Source organism: Vulpes vulpes, chromosome 7 (genome assembly GCF_048418805.1).
Source record: "Vulpes vulpes isolate BD-2025 chromosome 7, VulVul3, whole genome shotgun sequence".
In the NCBI taxonomy this organism is placed as follows: domain Eukaryota; kingdom Metazoa; phylum Chordata; class Mammalia; order Carnivora; family Canidae; genus Vulpes; species Vulpes vulpes.
This window is the reverse complement of record NC_132786.1, coordinates 114,227,066-114,248,530: the sequence shown is the minus strand read 5'-3', so window position 1 is coordinate 114,248,530 and position 21,465 is coordinate 114,227,066. Positions and strand designations below refer to the sequence as shown.

General features: G+C 37.7%; 1 pseudogene; it reads right to left on the bottom strand.

Annotated features, from left to right (window-relative positions):
- Window positions 1–19,694: 19,694 nt before the first annotated feature.
- LOC140599584 (RNA N(6)-adenosine-methyltransferase METTL16 pseudogene) lies at window positions 19,695–20,852 on the bottom strand (annotated as a pseudogene).
- Between the last annotated feature and the right edge of the window lie 613 nt (window positions 20,853–21,465).

Here is a 21,465-nt window from a genome sequence, read left to right as displayed (position 1 = left end):
AAAAGTCCCACAGGCCGATATGAAAACTTCCCTTCCTTTATGAAGCCTGGGGATATTGAATTCTTACATACTGCAATCTATTAGCCTGAACTGTAAGGCAGTTCTTTATCTTCCCAGCATTTCCTGGGAGAAACCAGCTTTCTTTCATGACTCCACATCACTTTCTCAACCTCAGAATGAAGAGGGTCAGGGTAACTGAGGGAGCATGTGCTGGCTAAGCATTTCCTTACATTTCAAACTCTTGTTATATTGATTTTTTCCCTCTGGTTCATGGAAATTGCACTCTATTTAAATCATATACTACAACTTGAAAGAATTTTAATTTCCACTCTGCCTTTTGTCTCCATTTATAAATTGCATTTATATCTCTCAATCTTTTGCCCTTTCTTTATAAAATTTTTGGCTCCTCACGATATATTTATCAGCAGTTCCACTCCAAGCCCAAAGAAATTCCAAAATCTGGGGAAATACAAATGAGAATGAGATACAAAAAAAAAAAAAAAAGTATAAATTACAGCATTTAGTAAGGATGTGAATGAGCTATTTTCTTATAAATGTCTTATAAATAAAAGGTACTGGTTAGGGCTACCCATGCAACTCCATCTACAGTTCTTTGGAGACAATGTCATGTCTTGTAGATTCCTACGTGCGTAGGTTGAAATTTATGCATACCTTTTGTCACAGCTAAAATCATTGTAATTATGTTGTTAGTGCATTACTTGGCTTCATTTGTGAGCACAGTATTTGTTACCAATAAATGGCTTATGGATGAAAAACCTCTTTTAACTATGAGTCACCTTCTATTGATGTAATCCTTCTTTCTTTATGAACTTTTATGACTAACATCAAGTTTACCTGGGCTCACATTCTATCTCACTGACTGAATTTCCTATTCCCTTCTGCACTGTGAATGTGAGTACACGTACACACATTGATGTAAACACACACACACACACACACACACAATCACACACATACACACAAATACCAACCTTCCTCTGTACTATCCGTTTGAGGGAACTCTGGTGGAGTACTGATTCGTGTTGCCCTTTATAAAACCATTGAGTGTTGCAACACTCACTTGCTCTCTCCCTCGTGGCGGATTTTTATATTAAAATCTGGATTAAGACCAAACTTGACATCCTCCACTGACTGGATCAGTGTACCTCTAAGAGAGATTGATTAAATTAATTTGTTTATTTAACAAATATTTTTTGAGAACACAACATACATGGCTTTGGTCAGAATTTGTTATCTGGTCTAATACAATACATCCAACCTGCCTTGCTGAATTTGGTAAACTTCCTCTACCGCTGAACTCATCTTTCACACTGTTGTTAGAATGATCTCCATAAAACATAAATCTGATTGTATTACTCCCCTACATAAAATTGTTAAATGGGTTTTTATAACACATAGGATAGAAGTCAACCCCTGCAGGATGGCCTACCACATCCTTTAGATCTGGCCCTTGTTTACCTCTATCATACCATCTTGTTAGGTTCATTAATTTTATGTGTCAAACCTACTGGTCTTAGGGATCCCATAAAACATTATTTTGTAAATAAGCGTTATTTACAAATGCTGGTAAAACATTATTTCTAGGTGTGCCTGTGAGGGTATCTCTAGAGGAGATTAGTGTTTAAATCAGTAGACTGAGTAAGGATAGCATTCACTGATGTCGATGGGCTTTATCCAACCTGTTGAGGGCCTGAAGAGAACAAAATGTGGTGGAAGGGTGAATTTGATCTGTCTGCTTAAGCTGAGACTTCATTTTCCCTACCCCTGGACGTGATACTTCTGGTTCTCAGGCTTTTGGACTCAGACCACGTCTTATATGGGCCCAACCAGTTCTCAGGGCTGTGGACTTAGACTGAATTATGCCATTGACTTTCTTGGTTCTTCAACTTGCAGATAGTAAATTATGGTGCTATTAGATCTCCATAACCATGTGAGCCAATGCCTAAAAATATCTCCTCCTATATCTATCTATCTGTCTACCTACCTATCTATCCATCCACCCATCTATCCTATTAGTTCTGTTTCTCTGGAGAACCTTGACTAATAGACACCTCTAGTCATCCCTCTGCACAAATCCCCCATTCCAGTTTATTCCATGAGTGGAATGGAATAATTGGAAGTCTGCTTCCCAACACACTATACTCTCTTACTCCTGTGCCTTGTGGACGCTCTTCCCTAAATACAGAGTGCTTTTTCTCTCCTTATTCTCTCCTTGTGCTGTATAACACACGTTCATTTTATATAGTGATTCAACAGTTCCATATATTACTCACTACTCATCAAGATAAGTGTACTTTTAATCCCCTTCACCTATTTCTCCCATCTCCTCATTCCTTTCCCCTCTACCAGCCATCTGTTCTCTATAGTTGAGTCTGTTTTTTTAGTTCCTTTCTCTCTCTTTTCTTTGTTCATTTGTTTTCTTTTGTTTTATATATTCCACATATGAGTGAAATCATATGGTATTTGTCATATTGGTATTTGGCTTACTTCACTTAGCACTATACTCTCTAGCTCCATCCACATTGTTGCAAATGGCAAGATTTCATTCTTTTTTTATGGCTGAATAATGTCACATGTTTATTTTTTAAGACTCACATCTGATATCAGCTATTCCTCCCCAACACATTCTGTCCTGAAGTAGACCTATATTAGTTGCCATCTATGTGGCAAACCTGTATTAGTTGCTTCCTTGCGCCAATAGAATTCTAGCTCTCTTCACAGAAGTTACTACATTTAACTTTAATGATTTTCTTGTCATCAATTTTACCCAGCATACTGTGAATCCCTTAATGTCAGGGACTGTCTTTCATTCTTTTTTCCCCAACGCTTTGCAAAAAGCCAAGTATATTAATTCCTAATGATGTTGGTTGAATAAGAGTAATTTGTGGTGAGAAGTAGAGGGTGGTATCAACCTGGAGCACAGGCTGTTGTTGAAGGTTTGGGGTCCCAGGATGGAATAAATGGTGGTAGGAAGAAGGAGAGGTGTTTTAAAAACATGAGTTGCAAACCTCAAAGTGATGCTGGAGACTTTTACAAAACTGGACTTTTGCAAATCTCATGAAGTCTATGACTAGAATTCGTAATAGAGTAAAATCCTCAGGCTACTGTGGATTTATCTTATAGTTTCAAGACAAATCAACCTACTTTTGAACTCATTAAGGATAACATACCTTCATTGTGCCTAAGCAATGGCAATTTGGGAACAATGAAATTCGTATTACCTCAGTGGTTGAATCTCTCAGAATAAGTGATGTAACTCATGAGATGCTAGCAAGAAAAGTCTCATCTCAGAGAAAGACAGTCCTATAACACAGGTAAAATACCCACGACCCTTATTTTAGATGAGGAAATTAAAGCTCAGAATCATTTAATGATTTTCCCAAAGTTGCACTGCTAATAAGTAGTAGATATAGGTATCATACTTAATTCTGAAACTAAATCCACTGTGCTCTTTATGCCACAAACCATGTACCAACATCTTAAAAGTCACAATAATAACCAGGTATTTGGACTAATAAAACTCATAACTGCTCCTGGTTGTATATGTGTTTCTGTCTAGGGGAGTGAGAGGTAGTGGGGCAAAATTAATGAATACCATTCTGACATTAAATCATTATTATTTTATATATTAAAAATTTGGGGAACTAATTTCCAATTAGTCATTAGCAGGAATAACTACCTTTTCAGCCAGAAGTAAAGTGTCAACCATTTTTTGCCTATTGCTTTTATGTCCTCTGAAATTAATCTTTCCTGGAAATGGAAGATTGCTGGTTGGGCCAAGAGGAGAAATGACAGAGACTACACTGGGTAAGTACTTTGATTAGCTAATGAAATAAAGTTACACTCAACAATAAATAGTAGGGTTTTTTTAAAGATTTTTTTAAATCTATTTATTCATGACAGAGAGAGAGAGAGAAAGAGAGGCAGAGGGAGAAGCAGGCTCCATGCAGGGGGCCTGATATGGGACTCGATCCCGGGTCTCCAGGATCATACCTTGGGTTGAAGGTGGCGCTAAACCTCTGGGCTTCTGGGGCTGCCCTAAATGGTGGTTTTATATGGCTCCCTACTATGCCTATTATCAAATACTTTATAGAGAAAATCTCTCATGAGAGCAACAAGAAAACAGGGAGAGGTCCAGTAACTCAGGAGGAAAAACAGGAAGCTACAAGAGGTTCGACAAAATGACCAAAGGCCACAAACAAAAACAAAATTCTGTCAATACAGAAAAAAAGGGGGGATTGAATTATTTATAATAGAACTCCATGTTAGAAATGAGGTAGAAATGATTGGAAAGAGGAAGCCACTTTGAACAATTATGCTTACCAGTGGCTTTGAAAAGATAGACCAGTCACCTGGGTGGCTCAGTTGGTTGAGCATCTGCCTTGGGCTCAGGTCATGGGATCGAGTCCCACACCTGCCAACCACTCCCTGGTTGGCAGGGAGTCTGTTTCTCCCTCTGCCCCTTCTCTGCCCATGCTCACTCTCTTTCTCTCTCACTCTCTCTCTCTCTCAAATAAATAATAAAAAAAGAAGAGACAGACCATCACTCAACAAAGGAGAAATATGCACCCTAGCTTTATTGCTTTTATGCCGATGCTGAAAGAGCCCTGAGAATCTGACACCATTCAAACATTCTCTGGAGAACCTGAAATTATTTGCAAACTTAGTTGACTGATTTATTATAAGAAATTTCTTTTGAGATACAGGCACTATTAGGGTTAGGGATTCATAAATTAGAGCAGTTATTTGGGGGCACTGACATGAGATTGAGAAATCACTCTTCAACATCTAGCCCACATTCTTAAGAGCCTGGTGTACCCATAATGCTAATGTAGGCATGGTGAGAATAACCATCATCAGCACAACTTGTCTTTAGTTGAATTTCCAAACCATGGTTTAAAATAGTGACCTGGGGATGAGAAGGAAATGACAATTCCGTCAGTTGTCACTGACAAACGTGGTGGACCCTCCACCAGGTCTGATCTTCATGACCAGCCACTGTGCCTCAAAAGTGGTAGTGAGAGGGGTGCCTGGGTAGCTCAGTTAGTTAAGCATCCAACTGTTGGTTTTGGTTCAGAACATGAACTCGGGGTCATGAGATCAAGCCCCAAAACAGGTTCTGTGTTCTACGTGAGATTTTCTCTCTCCCTCTGCCCCTCACCTCACTCTCTTTATCTCATTCTAAAAAAAAAAAAAAAAAGGAGAAGAAGAAGTGGAAATGAAGATGTTCCCAACTCTCATAGTAGAGGGAAAACTCCCACAAGCAACAGCATCTCTCCTCTGACAGAAGACTGAGCAGTTACATGCAGCTCTGAGTTATCATGGAATCAATAAACTTCCTGTGCTTTTCTCTTGTAAGGACTGCCTGGCAGTTATTATTCTAATGAATCTAAATTTGATAGCAACAATATTCTAAAGGGTGTTGGTACTCTCTTATAGGCATAAACTTGTATAATTTCTGATCATCCATCTGTCACTAAAAAGCAAGATTAGCATGAAATCCTCAGCAAGAATTGTATAGGCAAATCACAGTGAAATAATTGAGCAGTTAATCTACTTGGGAAACACTTTTCCTACCAAGCAAATTTTATAAGTCAATCAACTTTATTAAATTGAGGATAAACAGCAAATAAGAGGGCATCGACTTCAACAGGCTCACTCAGTTGTAGAGTACACTTATTATCATCAACTATCACTCCTTAGTAATTGGAGGCAGGGCAAGTATCACTATAAATTAACTTCAAAGTCCTTAGGAGATTTCAGTGGGACAGAGGAAGGAGACTGTAATTTAAAGAACTGAAAGGATGAAGCACAAAGGCAAACGTTGCCAGCAATTCCACTGCTGAGACAAAAGTACAAAGAACCTTGAAGGGGAAAGACAGGAGGAGATTGCCAAAGTCAGAGAAGAAAATTCTGATAAAGCAAATCATTGGCAGGTAAATAAAAGATGAGTTGAAGATGTATAATTAGTAACAATCATGAGTTTCAATTAATAACAAAGCACTTAACCTCAAAATAATATAATTTTATTGATTACAATAATTCTCTTCTATACAAATGGGTTCAAAATACATATTAATGGATTTTTTCTTCCTTTCTTTTTTTCTTTCTTCTTTCTTTTTTGCTCTTTTGTAGGCATTATCCCTTTATTCCAACTACCAGTTGCATTTGTCATTCCATTTTCTTGACCCACATTAAAATTAGGCAAGTATGAAATTAAAACTCCAAACATTTGCAAAAGCTATTTCAAATTCGGAGATTTATATCCCTTGCGAAATGAGATTTTGACTTTGATGCAGGTCTGGGGCGCAATAGATCCCTAAGCACATTTCAATACAGATATGAAACACGTAGGGTAGTGTGAGGGGTGAGTAATTTTTTTAAGTATCTGAAAGTCCTTTGTGACTAACTTTTCCAGGTTATTTATGTATGGAGCTTTTGACAAATTCTAAATAGGTTCTTTTCAAGTAAAGCAAAATTGACTCTATTTTCTTGGTAGCATTTAACTTATATAATGACACAGGTGTTGGAAATAAGATACCTCTGTGATTCTGTCCATACTCAGAATCTAATGTAAGAAATGCCATTGAAGGTCATAAAACGCCCTCTAAACCCAGTGACAACATGAAAGGCATAGAAAAAGGCAGTCAATATACAGGTGCCGGGTATCTCCAGCTTGCTCTGAAATCCATGGTGGAGGGACTGTTTCATTATCACTTAGAATATAAAATGCCACCTTGATTAATATTTACTGAAAATAAATGCCTAGAAAGACCTTTCGTAAAGAGCAAAAATTTAGAAAGAGCTTGTAGTTTAGCAATAAAAATGTTCCACTTAATACAAATGAGGGCAGGGTCCCTATATACAAGGAGCTTTTAATTAAGCTGAGAAGAAATCTCTCACGTGATAAATCAAAGAACCCCTTTTTCATACTCACACACACACAAATACACACAAATCGAACTAAGTCAGAAAAAGTGTTTGCTTAAATCCTGTGGAGTATATTTAAAAGTGGGAATTTGTAGGCAGGCATCCCTGGACTGCATCCCAGCTGACACTCACTGGGAGCATAACTGCCATCAACTTACCCTTCCTGAGCCTTGGTTTGTTCAACACAAATGTGGGAGACTATTAGTACCTCCTATCAAGGATTGCTGTGAAATTGAGGTGGGAATATGCAGAGTGCCTGATATACAGAAAAACACTCAATAGATACTAGTAACAAGAGGAGTCTGTTTTTAATGCAACATAAGATTCACTTCTGGAGCTCCAGATACCTTCAGTCCTCACTTCTTAAGTCCCTTGAGATGGCAATCTATAAGGAAAACGGGGAGTTAAAATTCATCTTCTCTACTGACACTCCCCATTACCAATGTCGCCATCTCATATATTCCCTTCTCCTATTCAGACAGATGGTGGCCTATCATTTATCAAAATATGCTCAGGAAAGGTGAAATCTCAATTGCACTCCAAACTTTCTCCAAAATCTGCCTTCTGGTTTGTCTTCTTAACACTCATCCTCTCCACTCGATCCTTCCTTTCAATCCACCGTCATATCCATGAACTCCCCACATATAAACAAACCGAAATCTAGCCTCCATTCTGCAACCCACTAGTTCTTACTACCTTTTCCTTTTCCCCATCACCAATCTCCAGTGGAATGCGTCTCACACCAATCCTCTTCACCTGTAATGAATTCCAGTTCAAATCATCCAAATATATACTATAGGCTCATGATTAGCTTCTCCGTACCAGGTTCCTGCTAAAAGGATGTTCACTTTCACTTTGTTCTTTTCCTTCTACCACCACATGAGTGATTGCCTCATCATCAACCAATTGCTCTTCACATGCCAATGAAGATAGAATCTAAACAGAATATCGGATAGAGACTTTTGTTTATATTCAGGCCATCCTGCTATTTCTTGCAGCAAAGTTCTCCAGCCCCTGGCACATTGTCTTCTTGATCTCTGTGATTACATTTGCTTCAGTTGTTTTATCCTTGCCACCTTGTAAGCATTTCCATCACTGTCAACCGGGGCTTCCCTGGGTGGTGTTTCTGCCCCATTTACTCAGTGAGGAAAGGGCCTCTGATCCATTTGCAATCACCAGTAGACTTTCTTCAGGCTACATGAGCTACTGCCCAATCTGATATCCTTTATATTTTCAAATGAACTGCAATCCTGTCTGGATTTTCTTGTCATTTTTATCAAATTTCAATGATATCATGAGAGCTATCCAAAAAAAATAAATAAATAAATAAACCCCAAAAACAACAACTTTGCATATAATCCAACTCTATGAATGTTCAAAGTTATTGAGAGCATTGATGAGATGTGATATCACTTGCAACTGAGTACGAGTTAACTGTGCCTTGGTTTACAAATGTTTCCAATATCATATCATCATATCATATCATATCATATCATACAGAATCACAGAATGCTTTCATGCAAAAAAAAAAAAAGGCAATACAGGTCCACTGGTAAATGCTTCAATTCTCCAATTTTGTTAGTAAAAGCAGCCTGTATTCTTCTCTGCACAGACATAGCTAGGTAATCTAGGAGCTGATCTCCTTTAGTAAGTATCCTTATGTAAAAAAAAAAAAAAAAAAAAAAAAAAGCAATTGAAGTCCAACTAGAGATGTGGGGATCTTTTGCTTAAGTTTTTATTTTAATTCCAGTTAGTTAACAGACAGTGTAATAAGTTTCAGGTGTGCAATATAATGATTCAACACTTCCCTATATCACAGGGTTGCTCATCACAGTGAGTGCCCTCCTAGATGCCCGTTACCCAAACCCCCCACCCACCTCCCTTCTGGTGATATGGGATGTGCTTTTTACCACAGTTAAAAATAAACTTAAAAGATAAAAGGAGAACAATAAAACAATAAATAAATATCGTACAACTAAAAATACATATATTTGAGCCTAAATACCTTTAATTCCACACCACAATTGCATTTAATTTTCCACCTGTAACTATACTTAAAGTCTTGTTACATAAGATGTGTAAGCTACAGTGTGCTAAAATAAACTATGGAAGAAGGTTAAATACTGGTCAATTTGAAGAGGGAAATTGTGGTTTTTATTAACTGTAAAGTAGACCTCTAGTTGTATTAAAATGAGAGGTCACTTTGTTTGACTCTCTCTACAATAGAAAAGAAATTAGGTGTCTTCAGCAAGTTGGGAAATTAAGCTTTTAAAATAAGAAGTATAAACCTGTAAATAGTAAAAACACTTAGCCTTTGGTGTAATAGGCAGGAAAATGGCCCAGACAAGCATATTAGCTTTATAGACATCATCCAAGTCATCAAAAGCACTAGTAAACTATATCTGTGTTTCACCTACTTACAATTAAAATAATAATACAAAGTGAGCAAAAAAATTAATTCGCAAAATTAAAGCTTTGCATTAGTAATGATTTTAGAAACAGCCTACATCTACCATTTCTTTCTATATTTTCATATTAATGACTTTTGATGACATAGGTTTTTGCACTGAGGGAAAACTATGCTGTGGTCAACTTCATCTGTACCACCCTGTCACTGGATCCTTCCAGATGGCATTTTCCAATGGATCAGAAAAACTATATGACCCAGCTAAACCACAGAGCCATAAAATTCACTTAGGAGGAACAAGACAGTCTGCATTTATGAAGGCAATATAGGTAGATCTGCCAGTTATTGCACATTTTTATGTGCTTCAAGATGCTTTACATATATTATGTATGTCATTCAATGTTAAAAATTCCATGGATTAAGTAATAACATTCATTTTATAGAAGTAAACAAAGGTTCAGGAAGCAGAAGAAACAACTAATACATAGCAGAGCATGAACTCAAAGACACACTCCTAAATAATCCATATGGTAGTAACAGCACTCAGTATGCTCAGGCTTTTCTTTTTTCCTCCCCTTTCAATTTTTTTTTGTCCCAATCCTATTCTCTTATTTTCTTAATCTCTTCCCAAATTTACCCCCATGGGTCTATATTTTATCCATATAAAGTCATATTTATTCTTTGATTAAAAATATAGGGCTTACTAAAAACACCATAAAATATGACTTATAACATAAATTATAATATTTATAATTACTAAAGATAAGAGATACTTCATGAGAAAACATTGTTAAAAATATGTAGATTTAGGGGTGCCTGGGTGGCTCAGTCGGTTGTCAGATTCTTTTTTTTTTAATTAATTAATTTATTTATGGAAGACACAGAGAGAGAGAGAGAGAGAGGCAGAGACACAGGCAGAGGGAGAAGCAGGCTCCATGCAGGGAGCCCGACGTGGGACTCGATCCCGGGTCTCTAGGATCACGCCCTGGGCTGAAGGTGGCACTAAACCACTGAGCCACCTGGGCTGCCCAAGTGTCAGATTCTCAATGTCGGCTCAAGGCTCAAGTCATGGTCTCATAGGTAGGGAGATCACACCACCTTACCCAGGCTCTGCATTCAGCAGGTGCCTGCTTGAGGACTCTCTCCCTCTCTCCCTCCCCCACTCACAAGCACACTATCTCACTCTAAAATATATACATAAATCTTTTAAAAAATCGATTTAATAAATCCATAAATTGACTTTTTCCCCTTCTGGAATATAGCTATTTGCCAACATTAATCATGAGATAAGGCCCTGAATGAATCACTCACAGAAATGAAACAGAAAGCCTTTCACTGCCATCATGTCCTCACCTTCACAGCCCATTGTGTTCCTTTATGCTATCAGTTTTCATTGTGACCGCACATGTTCACAGTTCTTACCCTTCATAATCAGAGGCAAGACAATTTCATTCTACGTGCCAAGATTTTAGGGAAATTGTACTTATGTGCTCAAAAACTTGTGAATATGCATTAAGTCCATCTTCACAATTAAGAGTGACAAATCTGATTTCTAATGATAAGTAGCATGGGTGCTTCTGCCATTTTTAAAAATGACTGCACAGCAATTTCACCCAGTTGTCTATTAATGTTAGCTTCTGGGTTGCTATTTTTTTTTAATTTGATATCCCCAAGACTTGATTTGACATTTATCCATTATCCTATATTAAATGCTGGTAATTCAAATATATTTTCTATCTTACTGCCAAACTAATATTCATGGTCCCCCATTGCTAAGTGGTTCTTATTAGTGACATGAGATACAGAATTACATAAAACCATCTGTCTACTCCTATGATATTAGGCAGCTCGGTAGAGTTTCCAGAGGAGAAAGGGCATTGTTTTTCTTTTCTCTTTTTAATTTTCTTTCTTTCCTTTCTTTTTCTTTTTTTTTCTTTTTTTTGCTTCTTATCAATCTAAATGACATAAAAGTTTAGATTAGTTCTCATGTAAAAAGATTAATACAAATCCTCAAAGAATGGATAGCCCAGTCTCTAGGTTGGATTTGCAGAACTGTCTAATTTGTTTCTGTTTATAGTGAGATATTTTGTTGTACAAACATGCTTCATATACATATATCATCTCTATATATTTATTTACATATCTGTGCATAACTTATACCTCCTCCACTTAGAAGAAACCACCCTCTTCAATACAATAAACAAAAATCTCTACGTTGCTAGATACTTCTTGTTTTTCATTATTTTTTCTCTCTCCAATATTTGTCATATTCATCGTGATCTTCAAGATCAATACCTTCACAATGACATAGTAATTGTTTCGCCTGTGCAGAATGGTAGAGTCGCCCTAGATCTTGTGACTGTGTTTGTCAGCAGAGAAAGTGGGCCACATGTTGTTGAAATAGACTCCGCCAAGGAAATTAAATATTTTTTTTTCTCTCAGACTCCACCTTTCCACAATCAATTACCTTTAGTCTAATCTGTGCATCAGCAAGACCACTTAAAACATCAGGGAAACAAAGTTTGCAAGTGCCTTATCTAAACTGACCCATAATTTCCTAGAAATCTGGAATTCTAAAATGATGGCATAATTATGAGTGTGGGATATGAGATATATCTTACAAGGTTAGCACATCTTTCTGTCTAATTTTTAGCAGACCGTGTCCCACATTTTTAGGCAACACTCAGTTGACTTCTGATTCTTGCTATATTTGGGAAATCGCTTCCTTCCCACATTCATGGCTAGCTCAACTCCCCACATTTGAGGAAAAATAAGACCAGCTGTGTTAAAAAACGCAACCTAAATTTTCTTACTGCCAAAATTTCCCGCAGACCAATATTTTGGGGAATCCGCAATACAGTTAGCTGGGTTAGCTGGGCACTGATTAGAGAATTGACCAGTGAGATAGAAGTTCCAGAGAAGTAATTAAACTTTCCAAGGCTTTTAAAACTCTAAACAGTGCTTCATAATCTAAACCAATGTGGATAGAATGACTGTCCGATGTCTACATATGTGCTCCACAAGCTTTCAAAGGTGGCATTTCTTCTCTTCAAGATGCCTTTGCTTTCCATTTTAAAATGATTCACCGTTGAATAATGTCAGGGTAGAGAAAGAAGGATCAATAAAGAGCTCTGAGCAGTGAAACTAAATATTTCTGCCTACCACTTGCAGTGACCCTTAATATCAATTTATCTTCTCTGCTTCCTACTCAGAAACAGGCTAAATAACCAGTTAAACCAGCCAGAGCACCAAAACTGACTTCATGAGGGACTGAAGCATATGACAATTCATTAAACCATGAAAATGCAATTAGTTATCTAGTTTTTCAATCAGTCAAACTCTTATCCAGATTTAAACAAGCATGGTTTGACTATGTACAAAGTGGCCTTGACCAAAACGACAAAAACACACATAAAAATATTAGAGGATAATTGGTATAGAGAAGGCAAATTTGGGTGGTTAAAAATGGAATTTATAGTTACTGAACACCTCGTTTAATCCTCACAATTTTTAAATAAATTATGCTTAATACTCTTATTTATAACTATGTAATTGATTCCTGAAATATCAGATAATGCTTGAGATGAAATCGGAAAATATACTTTTTTATTGTAAAATTAACATTTCTCCTTTCCAGCAACTTATTTAAAAATTTTCATTAAAAAAAATGTGGCTGTAAAACAATAGTTGGTCCTTAACATTTTTTTACATAGATTATTTTGAGAGTTTGGGTTTTTGTTTTTTGTTTTGTTTTTAAAGATTTTATTTGTTTATTCATGAGAGACACAGAGAGAGAGGCAGAGACATATGTCGAGGGAGAAGCAGGTTACCTGCAGGGAGCCTGATGCAGGACTCAATCCCAGGATGCCCTGAGCTGGAGGCAGATGCTCAACCACTAAGCCACCTGGTGCCCCCATTTTGAGAGTTTGAATGAGAAAATTATGGGTCTTGTTTTCTCATAAGAAAATTATGGGCGCCTACAGAATGTGTATATATACCCAAAATTATTGACACAATTTCACTGGCCCCTCCAGTATACTGCACACATGCACACCCCAAGTTCCCCAAGACTTCAGCCTCATTCTTTCTCTGAGTCTTTATACCGTAACCTAATGCTTAATATCTAATTTTTAGTTTTCCCCATTAATTTACTGAACAAAAGCCTTCTCAACCATAAAATAATCTGTTCAGAGAAATGTACCTTTTATATTCCAGCTGGCACACAGAAGATGCTCAAGAATCACATGGGGATTGATAGGAAAATGCGAGTAAATGCAAGAAAATTTGAGATCTGTTTGGATGTGTTAAGTCTGAGATACTTTAAGAGACATCACAAAAAGATGCCATACAGGCCATAATATACATATGTTAATCTGGTGTTTAGGAAAAAGGTCTAGGCTAGATGCCTAAATTAGTGGGTCTCCCAAATATTAGCAATAATTAAGGATACAAGAAAAGTCGGTCACCTAGGGAGAGAATACTGACTACAAAAGCAAGGGGGCCAGAGTCCTACTCAAGGATACTCTAATATTTGGAAATTGGGTAAAGATGGAAGAGTAGCCAGAAACAGGATAAAACTGAGAGTGAGAGTAAGAAACTGTGGAATACACTGGGCAGTCACAGGAGAGGGTAGGGAAGTGACTGCTGGTTTAGCAAGATTACTGACGGCTGATCTGGTGAAGAGCAGTCTGAGAGACATGGGAGGGACCGAAGATCCTATGCATTGATCTTGGAATGTGGAACATTTCCACTTGCCAAATGCTTAGATTGCCTCTAGTCATCGTTTCTTCTGCATCTTTTACCCACTAAATCAAGACCCTGTGATGTTTTACACAATCAGTGTCAAACTCTGTCCTAGAGCTAACTAAATTTCAGCTTCAATGAGCCAAATCCACACACTTACAGGACATAGAGTTTTAGCCCAAGTTTTGGCACTTTAGAGGAAAGACATCCTCACTTCTTTCTCTATCTCTGTTCACATGATACTCCTTCATTTGATGTCTTCGCACTGCCAGGTCAAATTTCTTTGCCTTTGTGTCTGACCTAAGGCCATTTAAACCTACCAGGCAAGGACTAGGACTGCCATGGGGCTTCCTTTCATGTGGCAACGTAACAGAGCAAATATGCTCATCCTGGAGAGGAGTTGTGTCATGCTTTGCTTATAGCTAGGTAGGTCAGTTATGCTCAGCTGGCCACCTTATGAAGTCCCCCGAAAATAGAATAGAAAATTGGTATCTCATGCTGAGGATCACAGAAATCTCAGAAAATGTTTTCATATTTGATCAGAATTTCATAGCTACTTCCCTTTTCCTGAAAAGATAAAAACAAAAACAAAAAGTACAACACATATGCTAATGTGATTATAAGGTGTCACATGCAATGTCATATGTTATTTCAGCTTCCTTGAACTCAGTCATAATCCTGAACAAAAATAAGTGAAAAGGGATTTTTACAAAGAATTCTGTACTAAAGATTGCTTCCTAGGCAGTGGATTTAAGACAAAGAATTTATGATGCACACATCTAGTCTTTTGCTACCCTTCCTTGGTTTCATTACAGTTATACTATACAAATAATTAAAGAAAGAAAAAAAACAAGTGATTCTCCAACTACTATTGGCCATTTGTTTATTTTATAGACTCTACCCCTCCCTGTCTTATTTTAGCAATGAAATGGTGGGTTTTTCATTTAGATGGTGCTGAATCTACAACTAAGAAGTTAATTACAGAATTTGCCATTATGGAAATGTAGGATGGATGAGTGTGGGAGGTTTGTGTTAACCTCAGAAGTACCAAGGTGGGCGTGAGGTGTGACCTAAGGAAGGCCTGCTAGAAAATAATGGCTGGGAGGAAGGGGTTTAGTCCCAGGGACATAAATTGTCTGATCAAGGCCTCCAGCCAAAAGATGGTTCTGCAGTTATCCTATAATGAATGCCCTGTTGAATTTTGAAGTCGTTAACTTTGGGAAGAACTCACAATCCTAGATTTGGAAGCTATTTCTGAGTAAACCTGGAGCAGGTGCTCTAGTCGCTGACCTGCCACAGGACACAGAAAACCCATCAAGTGGAAACCAAAACGAAAGAGGAGAAAAGGGTGGAGGAGGGCAGAAATGAGAAGGACATTGTGAGTCCACACAGCCTCAGCATGTAAGGGGCAGGTGGAAACCAGGACAAATGAAAATGGAGAAACTATTCGGTTAATACGACACAAGAGCCAACTTCGAGGAGTTCTCAGAGAACAAATGTCACCTCAGTGACCTTCTTGGTGCTTGCTAAGGCCCAAATGATTAATCATCAGAGGAAATTTGGCCTTTTTCAAAAGCTTGGTGATGATTTGAAGGGTCTTGTCATTTACACAGCGTGAAGCAGCCAGGATTTGAGCAGAGGCTCTGTTCCATAGAGCGGAGGATTAGATGCTGCTAACTAATCTATTATTGTTTAATTTCTCTATTGCTCATATATCTGAGTGGAATCCTACATTCAAAAGGGGGAGAAATGAGATAGGAAAATCTAAAAAAAGGGTATTTCCCACCGGAGGAAAAATGACACAAGATGTTCTTTCTGCTTCCTATCACCAGCCTCCTTTGTAGGCAGGAGCGTAACTCTATGTCATGGGACATCTGACTCCTGAGTTTTGATGAAGGAATTTAGGGTTGCATCTGGGGCAAATCTGTTTCACTAGTTTTTCAAGCGATGTGTCTTACGGATATTTGAAGCAACTAAGTGAAAAAAAAATAGTTCTGACCTGAGTCTAAATATAGTTTTGCTAGACTGAATCATTTATTTAGGAAGAAAACTGGCCTTAATAATCATACCACATTTTAATTCAGCCTCCGAAACCTATTCTCTACGTTAGACACTGTTAGTCCCTCTGTGAACAGTGTCCAACAGTTTTTTTTCTGAAACTATTGTGTTCTTTTCTTCTCATATTCTGAGATTTCTTCAAAGTAAAAACTGAGCAATGATGAATCATGACAAAATTACTTTTGCCTTCCAAAATATTCACATCTGGTCTTTGTTTAAATAACTCTTAACTGACATTTTTCCTTCCAGAAATCAACAAACAATGAAAACAGACATCAAGTTTGGTGTCGTTTTAGTTCCCAAAGGCTTGCCATCTTCATATTGGTTTCCCCCACAAGGCAAAACCACCCAAGTACCACAGAAATCACTATTAGCCTATATTTCTTCCTGAAGTGATCACTCGGTGCAATAGTAAATGTTTCATTCCTGCAACTACTGTTTCTCGCTGTCTCCTTTCATTTGCTTTCAGCAAGAGTGAGACATTTATTTTTGACAGTTTGTTATTATATGAGGAACTACTCATGTTGGATTGTAAAACACTGAAATCTTTTTTAGTGTACTTACTGAGCACCTCCTCTTCCATCAAAATATAGGCTATGCTACATCTTTACAGAATTCCTATTAAATATCATTTATTGTGGTAGCATCATTGAATGATTTTGAAATGTGATAAAAGCAGGTGATCCCAACTGCCAAGTATTTGGCAGCTTCATATCCAAAGGAACAAGGATTTAAACCTCTGTTTTTGTTGAAAAGAAAACAAGTGATTTTAGAACTCCCTTGACTGTTTCCAGTCTTACTCAGTTAAGAGTCCTTTAAGGTTTCCCTTAGCTTGACTAAACTTTAGACGCTTTTCCAGACTAAAGGCCTTGACCTCCCTTTTTTTTTTTAGAGCATTTACTTTATAAAATTTGTAAATTCTTTCTTTGCCCCTTTAAGATGTAAATTTTAAAAAGCTTCTTGCCAGTCTTACCATTCAGGAATGTCTTTCTCAAGGACTAACTAGGGAAGCATCTTTTTTTTTTGGGGGGGGCATCTTTTTGATATGTAAACACCCAGGCTTCCTTTCCCTTAGCTCCCAGTGTCTGAGACTAACTTTGGTGGTCAACCTTGCTCCAAGTTGTAAAATTACCTTCTGTCATGAAGAATACTTTTCCTTTGGTAAAACTGGTTAACAAACCCAGGTGGCCTAGGACCCCACCTCCCCACCAGAGGCTTAGAAACACTTTCCCACTCTGTTCTAGTGAAGTTGAACGCACTCTAAGTTCTTGTGTCCCCTGCAAATTGGCCTTGAAGAAAGTCTTCCTTGCCAGGTAACTTGGTCCAGCACAATGTTTGCTTTGACATATGACAGTGTTTATATGTGCTGTTCTACAGGATCAGTATAATCAAGGTTTTGCCATGCCATTCTCCTGACATATTTTTAAGTATAAAATAAGAAGATATCAAAAACAGACATAAGGCTATTATGAGATATCAGAACTAATGTAATATCAAACTAGTTACTAAGAGAGCTATTAAAATATTCATGAAAAAATGTTCATGAAAAAGTCTAGGAACAAAAAAAAAAATTATTCACTTCCTATATCTTTCTACAAAGGATTCAAGCCAGTTTGGAATCAATAAAATAAGGAACACAAGTAAAAATTCAAAAGGAAAAATAATACAAATATTCCTCCCAGAAGCACTAACATAGGTGTTGTGATTAAGTCTCATACTTGGTTCCGAAGTTCCTAAGAGCCAGGGAAAGAATGGAAAAAGAGTCAATTCCTCAGGGCAACTTTTCTTAAGTAACTTCTAAAAAATGTGTTCGTGTAGAATTTCATGTAGAGGATACTAAGAAATGTAACAGAGAATATTTTCATGTTAAATGTGAACCGGGTAGGTTAAATGTCTGACTGTTGGTTTCTGGTCAGGTCAGGACTTCAGGGTTCTGAGACCAAGCCCCCTGGCAGGCTGTGCAGTCAGCACAGGTCTCCTTGGGATTCTCTCTACCTCTACACCACTCCCTCTCAAATAAATAAATAAATCTTTTTTAAAAACTGTGAACGTACTTTTGTGTTTACAGCAAATGTTAGAACATATTTGCTGTAGTTATTTCTTTCTTTGTATTAATTTGTCTCTTTTTTATTATTAAACTTTATTGTTTCTAAATAATAAAGCTATTCTAATAGCTTGTAATTTATAGAAAATTTGCAAAGATAGCACAGATGGTTCCCTATAACCCAAATTCAGTTTCTCCTATTTTTAACATCCTATATTTATAAGCTGTATTTGTTGCAATTAGTGAACAAATACTAATACGTTATCATAACTACACTCTATACTTTACCAAGATGTCCTTAGTTTTTACCCAATTATCCTTTTTCTCTTAGTATCCTATCCAGGATACCATATTACATTTAATCATCAGGTCTCCTTAAGCTCCTCTTACTGTGACAGTTTCTCAGGCATTTCTTTTCTTTTTCTTTTTTAAATTCCAGTTAGTTAACATACAGCATTATATTAGTCTCACGTGTACAATGCAGTGATTCAAAAATTCTATACATCACCCAATACTCATCAAGGCAAGAGTACTCTTTTTTTAAAAAAAAAATTGAATTCAATTAGTGGACACATTGTACATCATTAGTTTCAGATGTAGTGTTCAATAATTATGAGTTGTGCATAACAACCAGTGCTCATCATGTCACAGGCCCTCCTTAATGCCCAATTACTCCAACCCCCCCACTCACTGCCCCTCCAGCAACTCTCTGTTTGCTATAGTTAAGAATCTCTTGGTTTTTCTCCCTCTTTGGTGACTTCCCAGTTTTCCCTCCCTTCGCCTATAATCCTCTATGCTGTTTCTTATATTCCACATATGTGTGAAGCCATATGATAATTGTCTTTCTCAGATTGACTTATTTCACTGAGCATAATACCTTCCAGTTGCATCCACATCCATGTAAATATTAATATTTGTCCTTTCTGATGGCTAAGTAATATTCCATTTTATATATATACGTATACATACACACCACATCTTCTTTATCCATGTATCTGTTGATGGACATCTCAGTGTTCTCCACAGTTTGGCTACTGTGGACATTGCTGCTATTAACATTGGGGTGCAGGTGCCCCTTCGGATCACTATATTTTTATCTTTGGGGTAAATATTTAGTAGTGCAAATGCTGGGTCATAGGGTAGCTCTATTTTTAACTTCTCCAAGAACCTCCATACTGTTTTCCAGAGTGGCTGTACAGCCTTACATTTCCACCAATAGTGTAAGAGGAGTTCCCCTCTCTCCATACCCTCACCAACATTTGCAGTTTCCTATCTTGTTAGTTTTACCATTTTGACTGGTGTAAGGTATCTCATTGTGGTTTTGACTTGTATTTCCCTAAGGCCAAGTGAGGTGGAGCATTTTTTGAGGAAATTGAAGAAGACAGGAAGAAATGGAAAAGCATTCCATGCTCATGGATTGGAAGAACAAATATTGTTAAATGTCTATGCTACCCAGAGCACATTTTTTTTTTGTTTTTTTTTTTTTTGAGATTTTAAAATAGATTTATTTATTTTTTTAAAGATAACTGCACATAGTATCAATGGGCCTATGGTGGAATGCATCTTGTCACCCCGAAGCAAGCTGCTTTACAAAAACCTTTCCAACTGTGCAAGAAGTTAACTAGCAACAAGCCTGAAAATTTGGTTACGTATATAGGTACAAAGCTGGTTCATTAAATCCCTGTTCTGGCCCTCAACCCAATGCATTTCAACTAAAGCATCATCCACCTCCTTCTTTACATTTATCAAACACTTGAATAGGTAATGTCCAGCCACTCCTTGGAGATGGCTCCGCTTTTCAGACATTGGACTGCTGAATTGCTCAGGAGCCTCTCGGTCCTGGGCTCCATTGCTAGAGCCTTTACAACTCTCCAAAACCTCTATCCCTCCCTTTTCCTCACTCCTTTCATCCTCCACAGATTCTGGGTTTTCTTCTTGGGAAAGCAGATCCTGGCTTGAGCAATGGCCCTCAACAGTGGTAGCCTCGCCTTCCTGTACAGCAGGCCTGCATGGGATACTCTCCTGGGTGCCCTGGGCCAAGTCTTGGCTACTGCCAGACTCTTTGGGGGTGGACTTTTTCTCCTCCAAGGCTTGAATGACATCCTCAGGAGCTCGGGGAACTTCTCTCAGTTGTCTCACTCGTTCTCTTTTCTTTCTCCTTAAATGAATCCAGGAGTTTTCTATTGCTGTCAGAAAAAGGCTAACTTCTTCCTTTCCACAGGGAACTCGCTTATGCTGGACCTTCAGATCGGTGAGGATTTTTTCAATCCATGCTGTTACAACTACTATTCCTTCCACTGTCTCAGAACCCAGAGATGATGCTTTGAGGGACAATTCTTTCATCACAGACTCCAACACTACAAATGTAATAGGTTTTCTTGACTTCTCTAGTTTTCTTCGCTTACTGGGTGGTGATGGTACTGTAACATCATCATAAAAACTCCAAGCTAAAGCCCATCTCATTGTCCGACCTTGACAGAATTCAGTGTAGGTGACTTTAGGAACCCCTTGTATGCGAAGTTCTTCCTTTAGAGGAGCCAGGCTGCATTTTTTCCCCAGCATACAGCTATACCACCTTAATCTTTTTTTAAGTTGTAAACTGTCATGGATGATCCTTTTAACAAACTCTAATTCACCTCCTTCTGCCATGATTCAATCTACACATTCAATGCAATCTCTATCAAATACTATTGAAATTTTTCACAGAGCTAGAACAAATATTCCTAAAATTTGTATGGAACCAGAAAAGTCCCCAAATAGCCAGAGGAATGTTGAAAAAGAAAACCAAAGTTGGTGGCATCACAATGTCTGACTTTAGGCTATATTACAAAGCTCTGACAGTATAGTACTGGCACAAAAACAGACACACAGATCAGTGGAACAGAATAGAGAACCTAGAAATGGGCCCTCAACTCTATGGTCAACTCATCTTCAACAAAGCAGGAAAGAATATCTCCTAGAAAAAGGACAGAATCTTCAATAAATAGTGTTGGGAAAATTGGACAGCCACATGTAGAAGAATGAAACTGGACCATTCTCTTAACACAACACACAAAGATAAACTCAAAATGGATGAAAGACCTAAATGTGAGACAAGAATCCATCAAAATCCTGAAGGAGAACACAGGCAGCATCCTCTTCAACCTCAGCTGCAGCAACTTCTTGCTAGACACGTCTCCAAAGGCAAGAGAAACAAAACCAAAGATGAACTATTGGGACTTCATCAAGATAAAAAGCTTCTGCACAGAAAGGAAACAGTAAA